The sequence below is a fragment of the Sciurus carolinensis genome, chromosome 16, assembly GCF_902686445.1.
Source record: "Sciurus carolinensis chromosome 16, mSciCar1.2, whole genome shotgun sequence".
Taxonomy (NCBI): Eukaryota; Metazoa; Chordata; class Mammalia; order Rodentia; family Sciuridae; genus Sciurus; species Sciurus carolinensis.
In genome coordinates, this window is record NC_062228.1 from 23,412,229 (window position 1) to 23,422,334 (window position 10,106).

General features: G+C 37.8%; 1 pseudogene; it reads right to left on the minus strand.

Annotated features, from left to right (window-relative positions):
- Window positions 1-8,723: 8,723 nt before the first annotated feature.
- LOC124967562 (phosphatidylinositol N-acetylglucosaminyltransferase subunit C-like) lies at window positions 8,724-9,790 on the minus strand (annotated as a pseudogene).
- Between the last annotated feature and the right edge of the window lie 316 nt (window positions 9,791-10,106).

Sequence of the window (10,106 nt, forward strand, 5' to 3'; positions counted from 1 at the left end):
ATTATCCAAACTTTAAAGACAAGTAAAATCTGCTATTTAATTATCCAATCATAGCCCATCATCTGACTGAATCAAAGAAGAGAAATATGTGACTTCGTTTTGGAATTGTGGGGTTAAACATATCCAATTCATCCTGCATATGGAAGGGATCTTTCATGAACTTGGGAAGACTTGTTTGTAACTAAATATCAATACAATGAGTATTTGTCCTTCAATATGAATCCTCCTGGTGGTGATTTGTAAGTTGATTCCACATGATTATGCAATAACTTGGATTTCTTAGTCTTTTGCAGAACCTTACCACTTACACTTTGTGGGCTCTGTAGCAGTAGGCTCAGTGAGCTTGCAGGTCAGTGATACTTAACCTCTTTATTCATTTTGTTTTGGTTTAACTTTGCAATATGTGCCAAATTTAATCACTAGTAAAATGCTTCCAGAAAAATGTACTAAGGTAACCACATAAACACATATAAAATATCAAACATTATTTGAGGATTAATAGGCCACGTGAAGCCACATCTCAATCCTTTATGGATCTACATACTTCAGGTTAAAAATTTCTCTATATTATGTTACAGGGTCTTTGAAGAGTAAGGGATATATACTTCCCAAAATATAGAAGAAACCCCATTCATTAATGGTAGGTTTATTTGTATGATAAAAAGGCATTTAGTCCCATTTCTTTTCTCAGTTTGGCTTCCTCAGGCATTCTTAAAGTCAAATGATTATTTACTAGAGTTCCTATTTGAAATTAAAGGATTTTCCCAGGAGTACCTTACAGGTTGGTTGCAGGGGGAAGATTGTATTTTTACTTTTTTGACTCTTTTGGACCTGAAGAATTAATACCAACCATGAATATGCAATATGATAATAGAAAAGCAAATGTGTTTAGTGTTCTGATAGTGTATACATTGAAATATATAGACTATGCTTGCTTTCATTTATTTCATAGTCTGGTGGTTTCCAAAGCATGTTTTAGTCTTGCCTAAATAGATGATAGAATGCATGATGTGTTTGTGGGATCACTTCAAAGCCTCTTTCCTATGCAGCCACTGAAGTGTCTACCATTTCTAGAGGAACAATTTAAATTTTCACAAATCACTATTGGTGGTAAAACAAACCTAGTGAACAATTTAAAAACAATTTCAAACTGCTATATGTGACACCTATTCTTATTTAATGAATATTGTTCTCATCATCTTCTGTCCTGCATTTTCTTTAACAATTTCTAAGTTAATGCCTAAAAATATTGAACCAGGTTTCAGAAAGGAGATTTTTGGGGACTTGGCCTCAAATAGAAGTTTGTGAAGTAAAAGCAAGAAGTGACAAGGGAAGAACAAATCATAAGCATGTGAAATACCAACACATTTGTAATACATTCCCCTGTTCCAAACACAACCTGTTTTTAAAAGCTAAGACTGCAACATTGTGGGTGTATTTCTTAGTATGCCTCACATGTTATATTCACTGTTGATTCTCGTCATGGATTCATATCTAAAAGACAAGGAAGCCCAAACATACTAGCAATCATCTTTCCATCTTCACTTTCAATACACAACGACTAACAAACTCATCATACTTACATAGCAACAATAAGTTAATAAGTTCTCGGTATGTCCACACCTGCAGTTTGATTGGCATTGTGTTGAACTTGCTCAGTGACTGTATATAGTATGTACTATCTTATATTCAACAGAGAAAATTAGCTCAGAAAGGTGATATGAAAAACCGGGAGAAATAGCAAGTGACAGAGCTAGGATTTGAATCCAGCCATTATGGATTCGAATAAAATATTCTTATTTGCTGTACCATTACTTGTGACATATTGACAAGTGTGAGTACAAAATAAGGCAAATCTGTAGTCTTTCCTTCCTGCCTGGACTTTAATCATCTTTTCCTTTATTCCTCTAGCCTCCTGTCCTGTCTGCTCCCTTCCCTCTAAACAACTAGAGACTCCTCTTCTGGGATTAGAGACAGATGTTCCAAATTACAGTGGGATTCATTTTTTTCTCATAGGATGACTGACCTATATTTTCTTTGACTATAGGACTCTATTTCTGGAATTCTGGTGCTTACAGAAAGGAGGAAATTCTCCTGTTGTGTTTATGAATACTTGTTCTTCTCTTTTTCTCTGTTCAGGTTTTTTGAGCAGTCTAATATATAGAAACTCTCTTCCTCATTGCAGTTGGGTACCAATTAAATGACAAGATGAAGGAAGAGGACAGATAGGGATAAAAATATCATTTTTACTACTAATACAAGTTAATACTAGCAAATATAGCTAGTTTCTCTAGGAAGAATGCTTTTTAATAATGAAAGTTAAAATTATATATTACCCTATTCCATTGAACACTGGTCTAGGACAAACCTCAACCCCACAGGGGTGGAATTCAATATATGATTTCTGTAGTAACTTGTATATGGAAGGAAAAGAAGGAATAACAAGGAGATAAATCACACACATGTAGTTTATCCTTGCAAATTTCTAAATCTAAATCAAATATGTCCTTATCCTCAAGAGAAGGACTCAACTGAAGGTAAGAGAAGTCAGAGGAACTCCTGATACATGGAACAAAACCTCTGGAGAAGAGAAGAACCATCCTTCCCCTCAAAACCCACGCATTGTTTAAAATAAAAATAAATTAAAAAAATAAAACAACTCATGCATTGCTAAAATAAGTTGATCAAGACCAAACTGTGAGATGAGCCAAATAAAAGATCACTCATAGAAAGATAATGTGAAATTTCAGTGATGGTGAGTGTCATGTAAAATAGGTATTTTTAAAGTAGAAAAAGAGTATTCTTTCAACTGGAGTCCTTTCACTGGATGTAGATAAAAGTGGTCAGTAAATCCACTGTACTTCTACTATCTAATCTTAGTTTTTATTAGCGTTTTCTGAAATTGTGCACTCTGGCCCAACCATCTCAGGTCAGGAAAATATTAAAAATGATTCCTTGGATGCTTTGGTTAATATTTGAAAGCTGATAGTGTTATGATTTGTCCTAAACTGCTCAACAGAGCACCCATCTTAAGAGCAAAGCATATTATATAAAAAAATAGTGTCTGTTTCTTTTGTCAATTGCTTATGATCCCAAAAAGAGCTGTGGAAAATTGAAGAATAAGAGAACAGACCTCTTCTTTGTTGTAGGAGAACGTTTAAAAAAAAAAAAGTTAAGAGGAGAATAATAGCTGAAAGTTGAGATTTGGCAGACAGTATGATATGATCTGATTTTCAATCAACTTCAAAACTGAGAATTTAAACACCTCCGCCTGACATCAAATAGAAATGACCCATGGGTCATGCGGTCAGTGTTTCTGAGCATGAGGTGTCTTGCAATAAAAGGTTTTCTGCTTTATTTTGCTTTACCCTCTTGCAACATGCACCCAGATTCCCTCCTGCTTTAGTCTAAGCTAATAGCTTGGGCCACATAGGAGAAAGCATGTTAGGACAAGATAGAATGTTTATGAATATTAATATCAAATTTTTGTTAGTACCCCAGTTGTGGGAAAGATATCTCTGAGCATCCAACCCATGTGTAATCTGATGATAACACCATCTTGCAGTTTCTATGTGAAGTAACTTCAATCTATCCAAATGTTCCATGAAGGTAGGTATGCGCCTCTTGTCACATGATGTGTTGTAGATGCCCGATGTGGCACTTAATACATGCTCAATTCATTTTTAATCGAATTAAACAGTAGATTTTAAATATGAAAATGTACCTAGCACCTGAGTGGTGTATAACCACCTTATTTCATAAGTGTCACATTCTAATTTTTTTTTTCTTTCAAGTCACCTAAATGGAAACTACTGGTAGAAAATGGCTTGAGATGTTCAAAGGACTAGAGAAATGTGTTTTCCTTATTATTCATAAATCTCAATAGGTGGGGATTCACCAAAAGCAATCCTTTTTTGAAGTTTAAGTTTCAGGTAGGTTCAATACTGCATAAGGAATGTAGGGATTTACCTCACCAAATGCTCATGTTCTGAGCCCACAGAAATGTGATGGGAAGAACCCCTTTCATTTATGGAGTCATCTTTATAAAAATGTATTTTTGCACAAAAAGCTGGTTGCCTAGAAAGCTCATTGTTTTCCCCTTTCATTCAGTAAATGTATATGTTATGTAAATAACTCATATGTTGGAGTCTCTGGAAATGAAATTTAGTTTAACCACCTCTGTGACCTTGGGGAAATGACTTTACCTCTCTAAGCTCATTATCCCTATTTTATAGATCAGGAAACAAATCCCACCTACCTCATATTGTTGTGAAGATGAGATGAGACAGCCCATGTAAAGCACAACTTAAAGTGGTAAATAAAAAGGTGGACTCTTGTTTTCTTAGGTAAACACTTTTTTTGGTCCTAGGCATTATAACTGGCAGATAATATCCTTTATTAACATAATTGGAAACTGAAGGTTGGGCAAAATGACTTGTTCAAGGTCACAAGACTAATTGGTGTACACTAGGGATTTATCTTCCATGTCTTTTGGCTTTCACATCCACTAGCATACTTTTCAAGATGAATAAAATTGCAAGTTTTTTGCCCAATAGTTCAGTATTTGGTACCACAATTGTACACTATGTTTATAGTGCTCAATGGAGGATAGGGCTCTTTCTTTCCCACCATATTCTCCTCCATGATGCAGCTTGGGAGAGTTTAACAGTGCATGCCTTGCTACAGGTGTTAATGATGACTGACCTTGTGGAGGCAGGTCAGGTGGGAGAAACTCACAGGGTCTTCCTGCCTTCTGGTGTGCACTTGACTGGAATGGACCAGAGAGTACCAGAGAGCAAGCCCAGTTGTCTAGAGTACAGCTTCACACATAGTATCAAATCCGCAGAATGTACATCCCCATTTTGTAGATGAGTAAAACTAAGGCATCATGTAGCTAAGTAACTGCCTTGCTGAAAGTCGGCAAGTTTTAGGGCTGTCATCAATGCTGAACTGAGTCAATCCATTGTAATTATTCTTGAGCAGTTTATTATGTTTCCAACATGACTTTGTATAAATCTTCTTTAAAATATAAATAAATGGGATTATAGGATTAATTAAGCTGGGATGTGCATGTGGCAGAACAATACTACCTGGGAGTTTCTCTAATTGTCCCAAAGACATCAGTTGATCTGCAAAAGTTTTTAGGTATTAGACCTCTCAGCTATGCAATGGCATGGTAGAATAGAAATTTTAACACTCAATAAGTTCTGGATGATATCCAATGTTTCTATAGTTAGTCAAGTGTTAGAATGCCTGAACTTTAAGGAGTGAGTCATTTCTAAGCGTCAGTCTGTGATTATTATACCAATTGTGAATCTGGGTGGTTTCTAAGTCTTCAACTACATTGACTAATACATTTATAGTGTCCAGTGACATCCATTAAAATTATAATTTTTTTTAAAACTAGACTTTTGGTTAATAATTGTAATATTTGTCACTGCAGTAGTCTTAGAAGTGATCTTTTATTTAATATCCAGGGTATGAATTATTAATAAAACTATGTGTACTTCATGGTCTGATTTTGTCTCCAATAACTTCACAATGTACTTGAACTGCTAATAACCGGGGGGGGGGGGGGAAGAAAAAGAAAAAGGAAAGATATCCACAAACCTGTAACTAACTAGAAAGCCTGAGTTTTATCCCACTGGTGGGTTGGCTGAAAACCAAGCTTGATATAACCTTCCTACCTTTTTGTACTTTGTTTTCTCAATCATATAAATGGAGGGAATGTCAGATCTGTGTCAGAGGCTTCCCCTCTTAAATGTCTCTGAATACCTGCTATAGAGGCTTCTTATAATTCAGTTCAATCCTTTCTCTAGATCACACAGGAAAAAAAAAATGTAAAGAAGTCAAACGCGAGATGAGAATAGTAAATCGACAGGAAAAGTGCTCAGAAACCATGAGGCCAAATCTATCCTAGAAACCCTTTGGTCTTTTAGGTAGGACACAGTTTTGAAGTTCAAGGGTAGCGTCCTTGTGTTAAAAGGTGAATATTTTCAGAGTTAAAAGCAACACTCTTTCATTTTTTTTTTTTTAATATCTGCAAAGGCCCAGGAAAGAAAACAAAGGGGTAATATTCTCTTCTTTGTTTCTCTTTTTGTTTTTCTTTGTTAATGAAGAGGTGGAGCTGCAGCAGAGGTTAAGACTGTGCCCTCTTTGTAGTGACCCATTAGAGGCCTGACCTCTCTCAGGGAGGAATTGGCCCGAATGAAGACAAGCGGCCATTCCAAGGTGTAGCCTGACCTGGCCAGCTCAGGACTGAGGACGTCAGTGTTAGGACTGAGAAGGCAGAAATGTGGCCAGGGCAAAGGTGGGAGTCAGAGAGGGATAAAAATGTGGCCTTCTGACAAATCCTACTGCTCTGAGTCACCATGAGGTACTTAGGAGAGATGACATTATGATTTCTTGTCCCAAGAGTACAATTGAAGCAAGAAATTCTAGGAACAGAAGTTGAACTTTAGTCATGGTTTTTAAAAAGAAAAATCTAAGGACATAGCAAAGATGACTATTTGATATTCTCTCTCTGGCAAAATTACTCCTAAGGTAATGATTACTTGATTCTTTGGTCAAAGGGGAAATAGAAGGCTAATTCAGGGGAAAAGAAAAAACTATTACAGATGAAAGTTTCAGATGAAGTGGGAGGACAGGCTCAGGAGATGGATGATGAGAAAATTTAGCTCAAAATGTTGCTGTGCAATTAAGTAAAATATCTCCTAAAGAAAGGAAATTAGTAATATACTCTTGAATGTAAAAAGTATATGGATTTATCTTTTTTTGCACACATCTATTCACAAATGTGCAAACATTTATGGACATGCATGTAAAAAATTCTTTCCATGATTAGGAAAACTTTACTGGTGATTTTTTTTTTTTTGCATTTTGAATTTTTTTTCAGTTTAAATGCTAATTATTTTCAGTAGAGCAAAAGGTTCTAAATATGACATGGGACACTAGGACATATTTTAAAAGAAAATCAATTCTCTTTAGGTTGACATGAGGAATAATACCTTCATCATCTTCTCTGGCAGGTTTGCCTCTCTTTCAGGGTTACACAGTATTCTCTGGGGACCTTCTTGGGCAGCATAAAAAAAAAAGCTTTCCCTTAATGCTCATTGATGATCCTTTGATTGACATGTACAGCAGTTGGAGGTAGAGAGAAAAACTGGAAAGGTTTTTTATTGTGATTAGTCAAGATTGTACTCTGGTGAGCAAAATAGATAACATTCACTAACTCATTCTCATTAATAAATAGAATAAGTCACAGATATTATAAAAATAGATCTCATACATAGAGTAAAGGAGGAGGAACAGAATATGATACCTTTATTACTATGCAAATCATTATTAATTAATAGCAATATTTAAGCACTAAGTGATAAAATGAGAATAATTCCTCTAGGAAAAGCCAGAGCTAATCTGTATTAAGTGCATACTGATGCTAACCAAGTTTTCAGTACTTTATATGATCTTGGCATTAGTGTGTATGTTTTCTGTTTGTTTTTGTATTACTTTAGATGAGAACTTGGAAGGACTAGTAATTAAATACATTACAGGAAAATAATTCAAAGTTAAATATATATATATATATATATATATATATATATATATATACTTTTTTTTTAATCTTCATTTCTCTCTTGGTGTGACCAGCACAGGTAAAAGTAGCCTCTTACATGGAGAGGAGGAGAGCAGAGAACAAGGAATAGAACTCCAACTCTTTCTTGGAGCCTGGGTGGGGGAAGGGTTTTTACAAAGTCTCTTAAATTCCATAATTTTTTGCAGTGTGAGAACCTGCATTTCTGTTTGACCATTCCTACCTACTGGTGTGTGTGTGTGTGTGTGTGTGTGTGTGTGTGTGTGTGATAGCTATCAGTTCAGTTTCCTGGAAAGCAGTACCAGACAGAGGAAGAAGTACTTAATGTGTACTCTGAGAGCTCTGGAACAGAAATGACAAATGGCTAGGCCATTATTACCATGGCCTTGCTCAGGGATTGCCCAGGGATGCTCCAGAAAGCATAAGACCTTGGCTGTAGAGTTCCCGTGACCCTGATGAAGCTCAGAGCCGCAGGTTTCTAGTTAATGGCACTGCCTGCACCCGGGCAATGGATTCTTTCTTGGGGAGGATCTGAGCACCGAATCTCCAGTTTTCATTTCCCTCTGGTATGTTTGAACCTCCTTGTAATATTGTTGATGCATTTTTAAAAACGTGAATGTTCTCATTTTTAACAACAAGCTTAAATGATAAATATATTTAGAGTCTGAAAGTAATCATAAAATAAATCCAATACTTCACCTGAAAAAGTGATTTTTAGGATTTCACCAATCTTTGGTTATTCTGTATAATTTCACATTTCTGAATTTCAGGTTGCAAATCAAACTATTTATTTATTTATTTATTTATTTATTCTTACTGAGGATTGAACCCAGGACCTTGTGCATGCTAGGCAAGTGCTCTGCTACTGAGTTGCATCCCCAACCTTGCAAATATTAACTCTTAAAACATTTTTTCAGCTGTAAGTGCCCCATAATATTTTATTTTAAGTAACATGGACTGGAATATCTGTTGGTATATTTATTATATTAATCTATATAAACATTTAATTTCTTTTTTTTGTGTGTGTTGTTACGTTTTTAATAATGACCATATCACTTCATCTGTTATAGTGACTAACAGATGAGAGGCAATAATTCAAGAGGGCACCAGGAAATATTTTCATCATAAAATGGCAGAAAGGGTAGCACCTTCACCACCCACGCCTTTGTTGAATTTTTCTTCTGATCTGTTCTCATCCACATCATCAGGCTGCTGCTTCCAGAATGGGCTCTGCCTTCCAACTTTATGTTGGTTAGGAAGCCAGTCTGTCAGCTTGCCTTAATAGTGTAACGGGGGTCCCTAACTTAGCTGAGGAACCTGGACAAGTCTTCTTTGATTTCGGCTTCATCCCAAGGTCCATGAATGTTTTCTTTGAAAAGCTGCAGGCGAATGAGGTAGAAAGGGCAGAGACATGAGATGGAAACCAATAGCAGAACATATGAGTATGTCCCACAGCACTGATGGACAGCAGGCCTCCCAAGGCTGAAAACGCAAAAAGCAGCGTGACGCCCACGTAGCTGCGGGGAGTACAGGCCTTCAGTTTCTTCTGTAACATGGGCCACAGTGCAAAAATCTGGATGGCAAATGTCACCATGACAAAGACGTGCACAGACGGGGGAAGACGCGAAGCCAGGCAGACAGAGCGAAGATGGCCATGTTCAAGGACAGTGTGCTGGATACAATGGCGGCATTGGCCCCATAGTCGAAGAAGATGAGGTGGCCCAACAGCATGAAGACTGACATGGCATAGATGGTGTCAGTGCTAACGGACTCTGTCAGGGTCTTCAGCACTGGGGAAAAGCCGTGAGTGAACGCAGTGAAGACCAGGGCACTCTTCAGGTCAGCCCACCGGGTCCGCCCGCTCTTCCTCCGCCCTTCGCCTCCGTCAATAAGATCCAACAAGATGTAACCCACCGGTGAAGATGCCAGGGCAGTTCCAAAGAGCCAGTGAGGGGCCAGAAGACCCTCGTCCATATACCACCAGATGACCACAAAAACACAGACACTGCACAGCTGTTGTATCACCACACTGGACTCAAATACCACAGCCCAATACTGGTATTTTCGGGCGTAGATGTTTTTCCGGAGCTCTTCCAGGAACCGCCGGTCCACGTAGTTATCAGGGAAGGGCTGCCGTTCATACAAGACCTTCTGCCACTTGAGCTCCTTGGTGTTAGTTACAGGTTGGGCACACATTACCTGATCCTTTCCCTTAAACTCAGGCCAGTTGCATCTTCCTCAGAGAAGTCCATGTGGTTCTTGTTGTTCATAAAATCTTGAAATTAGACTTCTCTTCTGCTGTTATCTACTGACCTTTCCTTATTTTCAAAGGCAGGAACCCAGGCTAGGCCCACAATAGATGTGTTTGTTCTCTGAGACAGGACAACACGGTCAAATTCCTCCGGGCCTCCCCGCCTCGGGCCTGCGGCGGACCGCAAAGCAGGAGGCCAGCGCGGAACCCACCTGCTGGCGCATCCCTAGGGGTGCGCGGCCGGGTCGGGCCTAAACATTT